The sequence below is a fragment of the Diadema antillarum genome, unplaced genomic scaffold, assembly GCF_040938485.1.
Source record: "Diadema antillarum isolate AM-2024a unplaced genomic scaffold, OU_Dant_1.0 seq00000586_RagTag, whole genome shotgun sequence".
NCBI classification, from domain to species: domain Eukaryota; kingdom Metazoa; phylum Echinodermata; class Echinoidea; order Diadematoida; family Diadematidae; genus Diadema; species Diadema antillarum.
Genome location: NW_027271520.1, coordinates 2416792 through 2435426, shown reverse-complemented (window position 1 = coordinate 2435426; position 18635 = coordinate 2416792). Strand labels below are relative to the sequence as shown.

At 41.1% G+C, this 18635-nt stretch overlaps 1 protein-coding gene across 1 annotated transcript in view; it reads right to left on the bottom strand.

Annotated features, from left to right (window-relative positions):
* The window catches only part of LOC139735571 (solute carrier organic anion transporter family member 4C1-like), an 86375-nt gene that overhangs the window by 33490 nt on the left and 34250 nt on the right, over positions 1-18635 (bottom strand). The gene's annotated exons all lie outside the window — the stretch shown is intronic.

Here is an 18635-nt window from a genome sequence, read left to right as displayed (position 1 = left end):
GGTCCCTTTGGCGATCCAACCTTCACAGATCCAGGTCATAAATAGCAATTCAGAGATTAATGCCCTCCAGGAATATTTTTCTATTTTTTGTTTAAAGAAGAGAGAAAAAACATCACGCACTACACATAGCCTTCCACCGACTTCGACCATTGTTTATCATAACAGCGAGTACCATGGATCAGGTCGCTGACGTCTTATCGACGTCACAGTTGGGTTCAAAGATACAATGTTGCTCGAGGAAACACGGGAGAAAAAGGCAGCGCAGGTAACTACAAATAATTGAGCACTGGCGATCTGAGTACCAGGTAATGAATAAAACGCACAGTACTAGTAATACATGTATTCGCCAAACTCGCCGCCGATACACGACGTCGGTATACGAGCGAGTTCGCGGCGTATCATCATACGCACACTCGTGTTAGCACGCTGGCTTTGCACACACACATGTCAAATCACGATCCGATCTATGCCTTGGATGTTTCGCATCTTCCGAAGATTGTGTATCCATCATTACGCCGCGCGCTTTTCGTGCGTCTCGGAGAAGAGAATGTGTTTGGCAATGATCGACATGGGCGCACGCCGACCCGCGAGTTACACCTAATCGTCTGCACGGGGCAGCGATCACGATCAACAGTTTTTGTCGATTGTAAACAATGTTCCGTAGGTCAGGTGCTACTCTTATCAGGTAGGCCCTACGGTTTTAGTATTCATGGTCTGCAATCCTTTGAGAGAATTCTGCCGAACGAAAAAGAGCACCTTAAGAATCAACCACTTGAGTGAGTATAGAGGGAAGGAATGCGAAAAACCTTGTCTTTTTTCGGTTAGAAATTTGTATGCCCCCCCCCCTCTTTACAGATGGAAAAGATCACAGGCGATGTAAAATCATCACATTCAGTTCCTAAGAGGAAAATGACGCATTATGTCCAATAAAGTTCAATGTCACACAATGACCAAGTTGGCTTTTATGCACAAAATTAAAGTCAGGATATTCATCCCAGTCAGACAAAAAGTAATGAAGTTTGCAATTTAAACAGTCACGTGTTTTAAACGGGGCAGTGTGAATGGTCGCACCATAAGTGCAAATTAGATACGGTGATGACGTCATCACATTACATTTCCATTGTTTTAACCATATGAGACCTCTTGGAAATTATAGTCACAGCACTGTCATGATGCTGCCCCCAGCGGCAATTACCACACAGCTAATTGCGATTCCCCAACACTGGGGGATGATCTCTTGGGGTAGAGATCAGTGTTGGGGGGGGGGGGGGGGGGGGGGTGCATGGGAATGACTACCCAACACACACAGAAAGCAGTAGCTCTGACGCAGAATAACTACGTATTCAAAGAGGAGAGCTTGGGTCCATGTTCAACACTGCTGTGAAAATTACTCCTCTTCTGCGCAGTTTTCAAATGGGGTGCAACAACACTCGCCATGCTCGCCAGCGGTCTTCTTTCAGCCAGCTATAATGTCCCCCAAAAATTACAACGGCGCCCTCCGCAACGGTAGCTTTAAAAATAGTGAATCAATCCAAATGCAATTTCAGGATATGAAACTATAACTCACTGCCTACATCTTACAGAAAACCCCATTCGATTCGCTTCAGTGGTCAAAGAGAAATGAGGAATTTTGTCGAGCATGTCAGAAATCTCTTCCCTCCAAGTTCTGTTTATTGTGCTCACACATTGATTTCCATTTCCAAGAGCATCCAAGTGCTACACTTGGAAGAATCAGACTCATGACATGCTTTTCAACAATCCACATTTCTCTGTGACCGCTTAACCAAATTGAATGGGGTTTTCTGCAAAATAGAGCAAAGATGTTATACTTTAAGACCCACCCTGAAGTAGCATTTAGACGGTTTAGTCATATTGGGTGTTATCAATGCGAAAAGTGGATTGTATTTTTCTTTTAGGGGGGGGGGGGGCATACTGTATAGGGCCAAAGTGCAAGGCAGAGCTAGTGCAATTCGAGCAGCACTCTCGAGTCCTACTTCGATGATACACGTACGCGCGTCTGTTTAGAGCATGGCTGTGCCTCTCTCTCTGTATAAGGTGTAATGCTGGAAACGAATGCTACGACACGATTCCTTTTTCAACTACATTGCAGGAAAAGCATTACGTTTGTTTGTTTGTTACATCTGACCTTTTCCTCCTCTCGCGTGACAACCAAACCTGAAAACTCACATACATTATAAACATTCCCAAGCGTGCAAATTCTTCCCGAGAAAAAGGTCTGCAGAATACGAGAAAAATAGACTACAAAGGATGCGCTGTTGTTGGAATAAATTGACAGTGTAGCATATAACAGAATGCATCAAGGCAGTTGTTCGGCACGCACGCCGATGATCACCATGTCTTGTGTTAAATTTAAAAAAAAAAGCGCCCTCACATCACATAACCTCTGCCCACGCAGCAGCGAAAGTGTCACACCCCAGAATGCAATGAATTCCCTGCACTCTATAAACATCCGTGATGGCCTATACCATGCATGGTAAAATCGTTGCACTTTAGTGACTCATATAGAAATACAAGAGATGTCAGTTCCACAATATAACTACTTAGTTGCAACCAGCATGATGGTGGAACATATCCGTCCATACAAACTATATCCTAACTGAAGTAAAAAAACACAAAACAAACTTTTACTCGCTAGAGGAAACTTCAAGAGACTATCACTGTTTGTTTCAGCAGAGTTTCAAAAGTCACTTGAATGACCATTTTCATTTTCTAGTGAACACGCTCATGATCTGCCTCAAAATTGTCCTGATTTCTGAGTGTAAAAACCAAAACGAAAACTACGACATGATTCCATGACAGTTTGCGGATCAAAGTGAAACAAGTTTAAAGGCATCACACTGGGTGGGGGTTCTATCTAGGTAAGAGACACGTTTCCCTCCCGCCGTTAAGATGACGTCATAAATTTACCCCTTTCCCCTGTCTTATCAAAGACCGGATATTACGTTCGATCTGGGGAGCCAGCGGCACGCCATTTTGGTTAGAGTTGCGTGAATGGTGGCTAAAAAAACATAAAACCCTCGGGAGGACAGCGAACTCCGTAGACTGAGACCCCATCACCCCACTGCCTATCTCAGCGTGGTGCCTTTGTGGCAAATCTCCTGAGGGGGTTGGAGTTATACGTTGCGCTTGGTAACGGATGTTGTGTATGGCGTTGACTATTGGCTTCCAGCACCGTCAGGTATTTTGCAGTGCCCGATGGCATGGATGGGGTGTATATTATGAAATAATATGAATATAATTTTCTTCGCATGATAATTCACTCACATTTCAATTTGTGCATTTAGACTGCGTGCTGAAGACATTACGGACTCGCAATCACTTCATTATTGCAACAAACATCACATTGGAAAGTCACAACTTCACAAGTTCTATCTATAAACTCAGTATATTGCCTATTCAGTGCACGCTTTTCTCCCCTATAGAGGGCTCCAGCATTGCCAGGTACCTACTACGACACCTGGGAAAATATTAAGTGTTTTTATTACCTGGACTTATATCCAAAGAAATCGATAGGTAATCGTTCTCTGAATAAATGATATGCCTACTCCGAGAAATGCTCAAAATAAGAATCAAACATCTCCCCCACCTCCTCTATGAAACAGATATCATTTTCCCTCTTTATTATGCCACAATAACCGCGGCACTGTTGATTGACTATTCAAAGTGATGACGTCAGTATCTATATCGCAGGTTCTATGGCAACAAAGTCTGCCATCAGACGAGATCTTTTAGCCATTACGGTTTGCACATCTCAGCTTGGGTAAATCCAGCTTGCAATCATCGCACATCTCGCAAAGATAGTAATCTATCATTGGATAATGTTGTTTATGAACCTAAAAAAAGCGAAATGTCATCAGGAATATGCACATGGCACGTATAGGGCCTACACTTTTAGTTACTGAAATATCTCATGATACACTTTGCGCTAAATACACTGCAGAGCAGTTTGGCAAAGTCTTACCTTTGGAAACAAAATACGTTAGACTATTAGTATACTGATTCAACACCGCTCTGATAAGATTTTTCAAGTTTACCTCGAACTTTCTCTCCTTCTGGTCATAGCTGAAGGTATGACTGACCTATCATCCAACGGTGCCCTGGTCAACTGCCTCACCCACCTTCAGGGTGTAGCTTAAAGAGGAATTCCAGTCAAGTCATAAGTTATTCCGATAAGTATAAAGAGTTGAATCTTACCAGAACAACAGTAAAAATGTGATCAAAATCGGATGAAAATTCAAAAAAGTTGAGAAATTTTGAAGCTTCGCTAATTTCTGCAGAACAGTTTTCGTAGTCTACTAGTTGATATGACAGTAAGTAACAAAAGAAGTGATGGCACATGGATAAGATGATAATGCAGATGGTAATAATAATCATTGCAGCAGTAATATTGTACTATATTACTGCAATAACATAATGTATTTTTGTTATTGTTAATTTATAACAAGAATAAATGCATAGATGTTAAATGAAATGAATAGTGTTTCCAAATTGATATGACTCCGACTCGTAAAATGGCACTGATATGGCCAATCTGCAGTCTGCACGTGATGCAGGTTGTCCTCTTTCAGTCATGATGGCTGTGATGGTACCAAGCAAACATACATTGGAACATAAATGTAGGGAGAGCATTCAATTATGAGGATTTGCCTGGGTATGCTGGGTATGCAAGAGGGCTTATTATAGGGCTTGGGAGAAGAAAAGTCTATTACACGTATATGGGACGGTCTGCTTGACTGCCTCCGGGAAAGGTCGCGCGACCTTTCAGGTGTGGCGAGTGGTCACGCACGCTCCGCTGCCTGCCATTTCGCGTTGGCCTTATTCCAGGCAATTCTACCCGTGAAAGGCATTTTTTACCATTTGCAGATGAAACAAAAACCCAGCTTTAGTACTTCAAAATAGTTCTAAAATGTGAATTAGGGAAAGAAACAACCAATGTAAATATTGGAATCAATATAATCAATGTTAAGTATTGTTAAATATACAAAATGTGAACAATAGTTATAATAAAAATGTTTCTAAACTAAACCGTCTATGGTATAGTAGGAAAATTAGTGATATCTCCTTAAATTTTAGGCTTTATTACGAATCTATATGGTGTGATGCTTTGTGATACAATTGACCTACACATATGCATCAAATGTAATATCTCGAACACATTTTTAAATCACTGCTCACAATGGTAAACAGTACCTTTAACTTTTTTCCACGGCATCTGCTTGATCTCGTAAATTTCTTTGGGTGACAACTCAGGCTATATGACATATTGACACATTAGGCCATCTGCCCATTGACTTTTGAGGGAAGACAGGAAGTATCTATGACACTGGAGTAGGGATGTATGGTTTAACCTTCAAAATAATGTACACATTGAAGACGACAAAAATAATTATGATTGTAGTATATTAGCGTGTAATACAGTCGACCTCGCACAAGTCGAAATATTGGTGAAGTCGAAAAAAAAATATACACCGGATGGATATAATTTAATGTTAATACTGTATATTGAAAGTCGACATTCACTTATATCGAAGGATTTTCTCGCGTCCATTTGGATTTGACTTGGGCGAAGTTGACTGCACTTTACTATCCATGACTTGGTCGCATGCCAAGCCAAAGTTAGACGACATACAAAGGACCACAATAGAACGATGAAAAGAAACATTTTCGTATGAGTAGCAGAGAAAGTCCGTGTCAGTTATGCACAAAGTTATGCTTATGTGGGGGAAAGATGGGAGAAAGAATATGTGGGAAACGTCGGGGATCATGGGCGTCAAGGGGGGTGGGGGTGCGTTGGTGCGAATTTGAATTTGAATTTGAATTGGATTTGAACGCACCTCCCCCTTCAGACCCTTAAAAACGTTATACTTTTCATGTATGCATGCACAATTTAAATCCCCATGGTCTCAGAGGTGGGACACCCCCCTCCCAAGCCCTCCCCCTCTCGCTCATATGGGGTCGGTCACTTCGCTTCCTCGCATGCGCGCGGATAAGAGGCCTTTCTATCATTATTATCGTTATTATTATTATCATTATATTTTGCTTGTCAGCTGAAAAAACCCGGAAGTGGAATCAGAAAGTTCCTCTGAAGGCCTTTTTTAAAGCCTTTTATCTGATGAAACCCGGAAGAAATATAAACGCATCCCCACCCCCTGGTGACGCCCCTGGGAATGTGGAGAGACGGCGAGCGATAAGGGAGGGACTCGAGGGTGAGGTCGGGTTGGGGTTCTAGGCCAAATATTTGACGCGCCCTAATGTCACGAATGTCGCTATTTTAAGAAGCTTTCTATACCCTTGGATATGGGAAAGAGCTCCCTTTTTGATGCTAGTATACCGTGATGTATGGCATGATGTATGATGTTTGTATAGTATATACAACAGTATTGCATGCCGAAACGATTTATGGAGAGCTATCTAATGGTTGTTATCACGCCACCACATGACACGAATATTACAAACACACTAGTTTGCATTCCACTCCTAAACCTAGTAAACTATGTCATATCCATTAGGCACGACCGTCGGAAAGCAGCCACGATTTCTCGATGAAATCCAAGAGACATTCAAACGAGCAACTCGCAAAGACTTAGAGATCGTGCGAAATATTAAAGAATTATTTCTATTTTCAGTAAACTCTTTCATAACTGTAAAAAGAGGCATTGCAAGACTGGTGTTAGGAGTGTACAAGAGCCACTATACGAGGATCATATTCAGAATTAATTAGAAAAGACCATTTGTCAAATATTTCGAAATTTGCTCTGTCAAAATAACATCTCGAGTCCCATTTAAATCAAGGGTTCCCTTTTCTTCATCTTTGGATGGACTTGATTTTGAATGAGTTTATTTTTTTTTTTTCATACAAGACTATAACACAAACTCAGTTGGTCAAAGTTATAGAATAATATTTGAATCTACCAGCTGAAATAATTGGAAACAGCTAAATGATTGCTTTAAATGTGCAACATTGTTTCTATTGATAATACCACGATTGAAGACGAGATTTCATCTCCGTCTATCTTTCATCTTCTTCTTCCTCTTTACGTATTCTTTCGTTTTTCACTACGTGACTTCTCCCTTTCCTCCTCTATCTCTCCTCAAATTTCTTTCTTATACCTGGCTTTTTTTCCTCTCTGTGCTGATCGAAGGCAAACATGCTGAATATCACATGACGGAAATACGATTGAAACAGATACAGAGGCAGATGTGACGAAACGCTCATTTCTATTTCGACAAAGCCAGGTTTCGATGCATATCTTATGTCGCGTTGCGGATGTCAGGCCAACAGTATGGCGCTATACGTTTTTCTTTGTATCGTATGAAAATTGAAAGCGATCACCCTAACATTGGGTTTTCTTTTATATTTTTGTTTTGTAATTGAAGCCGGTCACACCCATATTTTTTTAATATTTCAATGTAAATGAAACCACGATATCATTGCATGTATGAGTATGTGTGTGTGTGTGTGTGCTTTATGCTGGTATATGTTGATACAGTACATCGCATAATGTTTACTTATAAAGTAATCGCAGCACCCTTGGTTTCCGTTAACCTGTTTGCTCTGGTGTCTTGACAAAATCTGCAAAATCGAATCCATTCCCATTTCATCATTTGAATGGATATGCTTAAGTATCAGTGAAAGAAACAAGTCCGTTGTAGTCACGTGATGCAATCACGTGACAGGTCATCGTCCGTTGTCCATTGACGCCAAACGGAAGAGGATGCTTTTTCCCCATCTGGTTGGTCAGTTGGTGACAGTTCATTATTCCGAAGATTCGTTAATACGAAAACGTTATACGCACTCCCTTTCCCCAATTCGCACCGTCTTTTCATTTACAGATTAACAAACCTTCAGAATAACGAACCAATATTATTTTATTTTCGGATCGACCAACCTTCGGGACAACGATCCGTGTTTAATTTTGAATTGATCTTTCGGAACCTTCGGAATAGCGTTTCTTTGTTTTGTTTTGCTTTGTTTTGTTTGGTTTATATGTAGTTTAGTTTTGTTTTGTTTTTTGACTAACGAACCTTTGAAGTAACGCCACAAATGTTCGGATTATGACGAACCCTATTTCATTAATAAGCATTGATATAGGTAAACGGAATAAAGAACCTTCGGAATAACGAATTTTCACTCTAAAAAAAATGAAATGTTAAAACAACATTTCAAATACTGTTACTCCTCTAAATTTATGTAAATGTTAAACATGTTTAACACTCAAAATGTTCATCTACTATTTCTGTAATGGAAGTTCAACATTTTGAGTGTTAAATTCAACATTTAACAAAAGGTTGGAAAAGTGACATGTAAAATATTGATTTACCATTTCATTTTCTTAGAGTGTTATTTCATTGTCGGATTCACAAATCTTCGAAATAACGAGAAAAATTCGAGAGGAGATAGCTTACCATGCAGCGCACCGCGTAGAAACGCATGGGATCGAATACCACGAGTAGTTGATGGTCGCGTCGTATCGCGTGAAGAACCCCCTTTGTCAAAAGGAGACACGTTTTAAGAACACTATACTCCAAAGTCACACCACAGTGATAAAACATGAAAACAGTATTTACAAACTACAATATTAACTTAAAAAGTGGAGGGAAAGAAGAAGTGGTTGGAAAGAAAGAGAACAGACAGAGAAAGATAAATAGGTAGGTATAGGTAGATATACATAGATAGATAGATAGATAGATAGATAGATAGATAGATAGATAGACAGATAGATAGATAGATAGATAGATAGATAGATATAGGGAGGGATAGCGAGAGAAGGAGAGATAGAAGAAAAGGAATCTTGAAGAGCTAAAGACTCGTCATGATCAATTATGTTCGATTAAATCACTTCATAATGATCAAGCAATGTGTATTTGCAGCCCGTGTGTAAACATTATGTTATCGTGCTGTTTAGGCCTTGACGCAAATAATTGCTTTGGTATTGCAGTGCGTGACGATTGAGATGGATGTTTGCCTGTCCACATAGAAAATTGATTTTGCATGATCCACTTTGGGTTAATGAAAATTTTTATATCGTCATTTCCAAACATCGGTACAGATATCAGATTTTTTTTATTTTATTTTTTTAGAACAAATACCACATCGTTGCCTTGACAACCGCATCATTTCCCAATTTGCGGGATAGGACATTTTAATCGCCGCTTCGCTTGTTAACATTGATTGTCGCTCGTATCGAAGAATATCAGGGGAAATGTCGCATCCGATTACAGAAATATCAAATCATCCCGGATTCTGGGCGCCTATAGAATATCTAGCACAAGTTCTGTCCGGTTCCGCCCAGTTCACCACTTTCTCTTCTAGACGACGTCGATTATGTTGGAAATGTAAGTCATGAGTCACACATATACAGGTCAATAAGCGCAGATGAGCATCGCAACACATCAATACGCCATGGGGTTGTTTTTTTCTAATCAGATAGATTTAATCAATATCACCGCAACGTCACGCCAGAAATATTTTGTTTACTAATACTATCAGTTATTAGTCGAGCTTTTCGTGCATTATGAAGATGGACTAACGTCAAGAATTCAATTGTCATTCACAATCCATTCCAATTAGGCAAAACATCGTCTGAAGTGAATTACAACCCTTTATATGAGACTTAGTAAACGTTGTTGCTGTTGTCTTTATTCTTATCATTGCAATTAGTATGGCCACTGGAATTATGTATAGTCTATCACAATCACTACTATTCTAATCATTGTTATCATCATTATCCGTTTCCTTATCGCTACCATCAAATTCATTTTCCTGTTGACCGGCTCATCCCAGAGAGGAAAAAAGCACATTACGGTCTTGACCTAAGGCTAGGTGAACTGGGGCGCGACGTCTTGCACGGCTGCTGCTAACGGTTCATCGACATCGATATTGTGGTCGGACCACTGGGCGATACGGTAGTCGCTGTCCCCATATCACAGTTTGATGCCATACGGAAGGCCATTAGCCCGGTTTCAAAACGAGAGCAAAATTCATTTCACAGCCCTTTAGATTAACTGCGGTAGGAGCGAATAACATATAAACACCTCTTCCTTATTTACGGAAATAATGATCCTAATACTTACATCGATGACGATGATGGTGATGACAATGATAAAAATGATGATAATAGTGATACTACTACTACTACTACTACTACTACTACTACTACTACTACTACTACTACTACACTGTACTACTACTACTACTACTACTACTACCACTACTACTACTATTAATAATAATAATAATCACAATAATAATAATAATAATCACCCGAATCATTACAATGGTAGCAGTAGCAGTAGCAGAAATCATCATCATCATAATCATCTTGTCCCAGGGTAGCTTCTTCAGTGTTATCTTTCTTACTTCCAGACGGCTCTGTCATTAGTATTCCCCCATCATTGCCGGGTCCAAGTCAAGCCTGCCTTAATAGCGGCCACCTGTCTATAGCGACCACCTGTCTACATACAACCACTAAAAACAATTCCTCTATTAAACAGAGGAAAGCCACGTTCATGAACCTGGTTATAGCGGCCATCTGTCTATAACGATCACTTTTTGTCTCCTTCGGTTCGCCGTTATAGACAGGTTTGACTGTACCCATTTTTACACCATCTGGGTCTAGAGAGACATTAGTGGGTAAAGACATCTCGTCCATCAAGGACGTAAATACTTGGCAGGACACTAGATTCGAATTCGGGACCTCCGAACTTTGACAATTATCCATTCATATCACATTCCGCTAGTCCTTGTCTTACTCATTACCACCATAATCATTACTTTGTCTTTAGCATTAGCACTATTAGCATTGACAACCGAATTCTTATCTAACTTCAACGCTCGTCATTAAACAGGGGGGGGGGGGAATGTGATATACAAATAAACATGATGTATAAGGATTACAAGAAAGGACCAAAGGGAATGAATTCCATATAATATTTACCCACGGGCAAACAGAAAGGAGAGAATTCCTTTTATCAGGTTTACCCAAAGACGAACAGAAAACCCTGACACCAGAACAATTACAAATATGCATGCGATCATGCATTCATACAATCATACAACTATAAAAACATCACTTCCTTAATATCGCAACCAGGTAATTCCATTTGTAAGCGTTGTTGCCAATCCTTTCCTTTTTCTTGCTTGTATTTTTTTTCTCTTTTTGCCACAGTTTCTGGCAAGAATCACTTTCAAAAGTTGAGGCCACTAAATATGCATTCGGCAGTATCAGCATTACAAGGAGGATGTCCTGAAATCCAGTCCATCCTCAAATGGATTAACTTTTCATGTGAAACGACATTTGTGTCAGCATACTCATTATAGCACTAATTAAGATATTGAAAGCAAACCAAGGTTGATATCTGTGCCTTTGTTGGCTTATATTGACATATTCCATACGGATATTAAAGGCCAATCTAGAAAGGAAAATGCAGCTGCCTTCGACACGTTGTGTGATAAGGGTGCCAACAGCCTTTAAACACTCATTCCTGTTCTAGCTATAGTATTAATACATAATATCGATTTACAAAGTCGTTTCCTTATTAACGTGTGATGCGGATTGCGCAATCTCTACAGCATCAGCGCACGCGATGACACGCAAGTGTTTCCTCTGATGTAATAGAAGAGCGCGCCACTATAAAACACATAAGATGAAGACGATATAGCGCACGCACGAATGCGAGCTGCACATAATTGCCCCATTCTATGGAGACATAATTGCTGGAAATGTCACGTGCGATTGAAAACAGATATTGTCCAATGTGGGGAAAAAAAGGGGGGTATGTAAAGGAGAAGGAATTTACAAGGAGGTAGGGCGTGGCAGTCGGACAACGAGTATGGTGGTGCAAGCAAGCATGCACTGCACAGAATTTGAACTTCACCAGTATCGCAGCCCGTAGTATGTACATACACACGTATACATAAACAGATATAGACCTACATAATTATATTACAATATGTAGGTGGGGAAAAGCACCCTACAAGCACTGCTTTTTAGCATTCCTCCCCATTTCCAGCATTTCCGCATACTTACAACATTTTGTAAACTTATCTTTCATTTTGCATTATGATGAAATTTCTGTATTCAATTTCTGTAAAATATCTATAAGTGTTTCTGTTGGAAATGGAAAAATCAGTGAATGAAAGAGATGAATGAATGTACATACAATCAAAATGATACACTGTGCGCGTATGCGTGTGTGTGTGTGCGTGCCTGACATTATCTGTCGACCATTGCTAAAATATGAATGTCATTAATGAATTGAGTTGACTTCAATTAATAAAATACATTGTAATGCACCTAATTCTACACTGAGCAAAACTTGCATGTTTCCATGTTACTAATATTTTTTTATCAATTATTTTTATAAATTATATTATCATGATTAACAAATGACATAGCAGGGAACCATGCAAGAAATCGGAAGAAAAATAGTAAAAATATTATTACGACATGGTACTTATTCAGATACTCCTTTTGGCATGGTCAGGGTATCGCACTATTATGAATCCAAGTCAATTACCATGTATTTGCATTGCATAGAATCCAAGTCAATTACCATGCCTGTGCATTGCATTGTAGTCCCTTTAAACCTCAGTTACGATTCCACACCATGTGTAGCAGCAGCAGCACCCGGTTGACTTTACCAAGTCTGAGGAGCAGAATAATTGACATTACGGTATTTTGAAGTTTCACATGTTATCATCAAATTATGATGAAGTGGTCCCACCCCATGCACATTTAACTGGACCCCATGGAAGACCAGCTTAGTGTAGCTGAATATGGGCTATCCAGCCATCTTCACAGATGGAAAATGAACAACAAACAACAAACAAACATGATATCAGTCGCAACCACACATTGTGTAAAAACAAAAAACAAAAACAAAAACACATGCAGCCTGGGGTATGATGAGATGGTTCCGACAACTCACATCCCTCCCACTGATGTTGTGCACGAATCTGTCATGATAATTGTTTTGTAAAAAACAAATAAACAAACAAACAATACCATACATTATCTCCAAAATAACCCATTTGATAGGTTCTTAGGGTCCATGGTTCTTGCAACACTTAGTGAAGATCCGAGTACAGACAGAGGAATGGGAAAAGGAGTCTTTTGTGTGGTGAAAGAACACCATGCAAATAGTAATCATCTTTCTTTTTTTTTTTCTGAAACGCAAATATCTACTTAGATACACACCCTTGTCCTAGCAACATAATTTCAGGTCTCTCATCACTCATCATAGATATGCAAGCCTCTCCGGATTTTCCGCCGAAAATCGTGGCAAGATTTCGTCTCAAGTTTTTCCTCTTGAGTGCGGGATGTTTACGTTCCAAATTGGACTGCGTCCCGTCGTGCCCGATATGATAGACATCATTTTGCGCAACCCCCCCCCCCCCCCTCACCTTCCCTTCCGCGGGTACAGCGTGCAATAAAGCCACCAGTAATCAGTTTCTCTTTCTGCTTATCTGTTATATTCCCTGACTATGTGCTGAGCATGCATTCAGGCAATGTTCCGCGGCGTCTTCCGCTTCTAGCTCTACTCGGAGAGAATGATTGTTTGCGTAAACATCACGTATTAGAGATACATAAACCAAGGCGCGCCATATGTCCACGGACCTCTTTTACTGCGTCTTAATCAGCGGGGATCGCGTGGGACTTGTCTTGCCGATCAATTATGCCATTACGGACTGGCTTCTGTAATCTCAGTCTCGTCTTGTTGAGTCGATAGTTCGAACGGACGCACGATCCAAGATGGCGAATCGATGCATTCTGTGTAGGGGAATTCATAATAATCTCTTACGCACACCATACATTACAGAACCCGTGTATAATGCCGAAAGCACCGTGGATCTAGACGGAACTTGGCAACACAGCACGCCAGAAAGTACAGAAGAATGAGAAATTTTGGCAGGAGCAAAGGAACTGGATATAAGCCTGAGCCAAACGCTCATTCATCTCATTTACAAACTACTGACAATATTTGCGGATGTTGCTGTTGAGGTTACAACTCAAAATATCAGAGAACCAAATTGAATTAAGAAAGACGAGGATCAGAGAGGGAAGGGTAGAGGGAGGGGCGGGGAGAGAGATCATAGAACATTAGCAAGGAAAGCAATCGCTTAATATTGTCTCCTTCTCTTGTTCTCATCTCTCTGACGACATTTTCTATTCTTTTTCTTATTTTGCTGCTGCTTCTTCTTCTTCATCATCATAATCATCTTCTTCTTCTTCGTTCTTCGTTCTTCTTCTTCTTCTTTCTTCTTCTTCTTCTTCTTCTTCTTCTTCTTCTTCTTCTATATTTCTTTAGTTTAACTTTCTATTCTTATCTTACAGGGAGATGCTCTTTTAAATCTCTCCGCTAGGGGGATGCGTGCCTTGGGTGTTATGGCGGCCAACGTACAATGAAAACTACAGTGAAACCACGCTTCCTTCTCGGTCGTACTTCGTATAAATCCCTGTTGCCAAGCAACCACATTACCATGAAATCGATGTCATAAGTGCCTGACCTTTATTGGAGTTTCAGTTTAGAGATGGCGCCGCCCTCGATAACAATCATGTAAAGTGGTTCCGTGGTGGTCCGTCAGAGAACTGAAACTCCCTACATCAAAACAATAATTGTGCTGTCCAAAAACTCCTTTCGAAACCTTGTTGAACGAACCCTTGTCGCTATTTTGGTTGAGGCGCCGAAAGGAATCGCTGAAAAGAGAAACACTTTGCATGCAAATGAATTTGAAGGAGGAGGGCCTAGTGTCAGATGTCAGTAAAAATTGCTTTAAAAAAAATGTCCGGTCAGAATTCTTCCGACTTGCTTGAAGCCAATGAAGAGCCACATCTTCATTAGCAACGAGAGGCGTTGTATTCGATCTGGATTGCAGTAACTAGATCGAGAGGTGAAAAAACCGACCTCCACGCTGTAACAACGCCTGACATGGTAGCTGTATACTACAAGAGTTTCCGCATGCCAGGGCGCTAATAAGAATTCTTTCTAACTTTAATGTTCCGTCAAAAACGTACAAGTGGGACTATGCTAATTATCTCCCACTTGTAACCTAGAGATGTCGTACTTTCTTGATTATTCACACATGTGCCTGCCACTTTTAAACATGACAAAACGAAACAAATATACAAATGACATATTCCCAACAAATTTCATCATCACTTGTTTCATTGGAAACAAGAAACAGGGGTAGACTTCAAATTTGTAATAAGAAAATTCCGTGACGCGGCAACTGTTCGTTTCTCACGGTTGTAATACAGAGTCCAGACCAAGGCAATAACCATGGAGCTACAACGTAGCTCCATGCAATAGCGAAGCATTGTAGTGACTGCTTACATATCTCTGCAGAAGGCCATCCTCAAAGTAAAGACACAAAGACAAGAACACGTTTTATGCTCGTAAAATGAAACAGCGTTACACCTGTCCGCCCTTGGATACATCGGATACAGCTTTGAGGTTCTCATCCTCGCTCTTCCTCAGGCATCTTTCAACGGAACGTTGTGCGACATACACTACGCAGTTCCTCGCCTATTCCTCGGTCGTCTGGCAGGAAGCACCACGTGACTTGGATAAGTATAAGGACAATCTTCAGCTTTAGAGGCGACCATTGTTGCAATCAACGACTAGATGGACATAATTATGTCGTCAGACCTTAATCCCATCGGAACACCTGCAGGAGGGACTTCCTGAAGCGGAATGGTGGAGGAGCCTAGGAGTAGTAGGTGTAGGTCCAACATCCACCAGCTTCGTGGTATACGTTGCCATGGGGAACTGCAGGGACAACCTGTGGAACGCCGGTGAACTCCACTTCTAGGAGAAACACGACAGTGCTAGAAAACAATGGTAATCACGTGTCTTATGCCAAAACTATGGATTGCCACATAGATTGTCATGCATGTGAAGTGAAACGTATACTTAATTTGGTGCCTACCATTCTTGAAATAGTGACTCTTTGCTCAGGATTTTCGACAGCAAACTGATTCTATACCTTACTACACATATTGCTGCACAATGACTAAACTTGAATACATTCATTCGACGTTCGATAGTGGCTCAGTCGGTGGTAGGGTATCTGTCTTTCAATCGAAGGGCTCGGGGTTGGGCCTGGGTTCGATCAACGTGAATCTGAGTGAAGGCAAAACACTCTTTCCCTCCGATAGAACATAAAATTGAGGTTCCATGTGAGAGAGAGAGTCTCAGCCCATGCACGTACAAGATTTCCGAGTCTAACTTACCTTTTCAAAACTGAATGTGCACTCACTGAATCCACACAGGTGCTTCGCGAAACTCCCCCTGTATGGTTCCATGAATGACAATGATCCAGGCATTATATGAATAACTCAACACTAATAAAGTGAAAAAGGTTCAGCGACATACATGGGATATTATGCCTTATGAAGATGGAGAGAGAGTGGAGAGGGAATAGAAATAAGAAAAGGCGGAAGGAGGGATAGTAAATATGGGAATAGAAAGGACAGCAGTGAAAACGAGAGGGGAGAATTTCAAGATTCTGCATAATCAATTCTAAATGTTGTAATAATGCAATTACCGTGGATGATCTGCAGCGTCCCGGCGGAAGAAATACGGAGAAACAAGCCGGGGGGGGGGGGGGAAGTAAACGATAGAGCGGGAGAGAGTACGGGAGAACGAGTGACAGAAAACTTTAAAGATTCTACCTTAGAATGTATCTCAGAAGTTTTCGCGGATGATCAAAGAGCAGCAATATGGCGGTAGATGGTCTGGTCGACCGCATCGACCCGATATCGTGCGAGCGAGGCGGTTATTGATTCAGCTTGTCGAGAACGTACCCTCAATCGACGTATACCTAGTCTCCCGTCCAGCCGCGAGATCAAAATCAAACGCCGCTGTAGAACCAGAAGTTTTATTAAAACTACGCCCTCAACTCGGTTTAGTGACGCTTCAACTTTCTCGGTGAATTTCATCACGAATAACTAATTAGTAACGCTCAAAGATTGTTCCTCCTCCTCCCCTCCCCCACACCCTTTTCTCTCCTTTTCTACGGCCAGGTAGATGTTTCTTTCCTTGTCTTTCATACTATACGACATGAGGCAGGTGTCAAGAGGTACTGGTGATCATGGAATTGCAGTGAAATACTTGTGACATGTGAAGGTGTGGATGTGATCAAAAAACAATGCTAAAGCTTGTCTTCGACGACAATGATATCGTACAACTTCAAGAATTAATTCTGCTTGCCCGGCCCGCAGTTGACATTCTATCAAACTCTACTCACATCAAATTCAGCTTTAACCGGGGATGCGAGAGGAAAAAGTATGGAGGGCAAAATTGATATGTGTGTATCCGTTGAAAACTGGTACAAACTCGAGAAAGCAAAACAGAGCAAAAAATTCCACATTTCACGAACAATAGGGTATAAAGGAAAGCTTGGACTCGAGCTGAGACTAAACGTCAAGCAGTAAAAACAGATCCGTAAATTCAAGATTCTGACTATCTTTTTCCCACTCTCTCCCTCTCCCTTTTTCTCGCCATCCTAGTATACACAAGTACTGAGGACGTATGGCGAGGGCAAAGTTGAGTACTTCATAATCTCTGAGCGACCAGTCGCCAATGATTTAAATGTGTTTATTAAGAGCCAGGGGAGAATGTTTGCTCGGAGGGGAAATGTCATTTATCGGTAATAGCACCAAATTTTGGATAACAGTCTCACGCGGGATATTGGATTGTTCAACCAATGCCCTCTCTCCGTTTCCTGCCGAGGATTCGGTAGGGAAAGACGGAAGCTGCCGCTGAACGACTCTCACCGGCGCGTCGAGTTTTCTCTGATAATCACGACAACTGATCCTCTTGAGAATCGTTGACACAGAAACGCGGAAGAGGACGTCTGCTCGGACATGGTTGAAGGGAGAATCTGCCCTTTGCGCGGGAAACTTTTGCCCCTCGGAGACAATCACTTTGCGCCAAAAGCTGCACCGCGAAACCAGCGGCGACTTTTGAGAGAAAAACGGTGAGAGAAAGTTTAAAACAGACAACAAACAAACTTACGAAAATTTGACAGCGAAAATGTCACCCATGAAATTATCTGTCCAGGGCACTGCAAAAGAAAGTCAGGGGGAAAATGCTTCAGTCATTTTAATAACTAAGGGACGTTACCCCGTTTTCAACTTTCAAAATTTGCTTTTCAACACAACCTCAAGCAATCGTAATATATTTTGTGCCGGCGCATGAGGTAAAGACATTTTCTATTCTCACAAGGTGGACAGGGTACTTGGAGCCGAATCTTTCCGATAGATAATAATGCTGTCGTCATCTTGGAATGGCAGTCAATATCAAATATAATGCCCTCACCATCGCCTTACATGATAGGACTACTCGTTTAATCAGCGGTAACAGGCCATAATGACTGCGTTTTTCTGACCCCGATGAGTTTCGCCTCCTTTCGATACGATAAGAAACGAATGACTGTGGTAAACCTTCTATACGCCTAGCTGTCTGTCACTTTGAATAGTGTTCGGTCGACATGATAAAATATTGCCCCTCCATGAATAAAATATTGCCCCTCCTTGAACCATGCCGAACTCGTCGCTTCGCCCCCAGTCTTCGGGTCATCTAAACACACAATGTGATCCCCCGCCCCC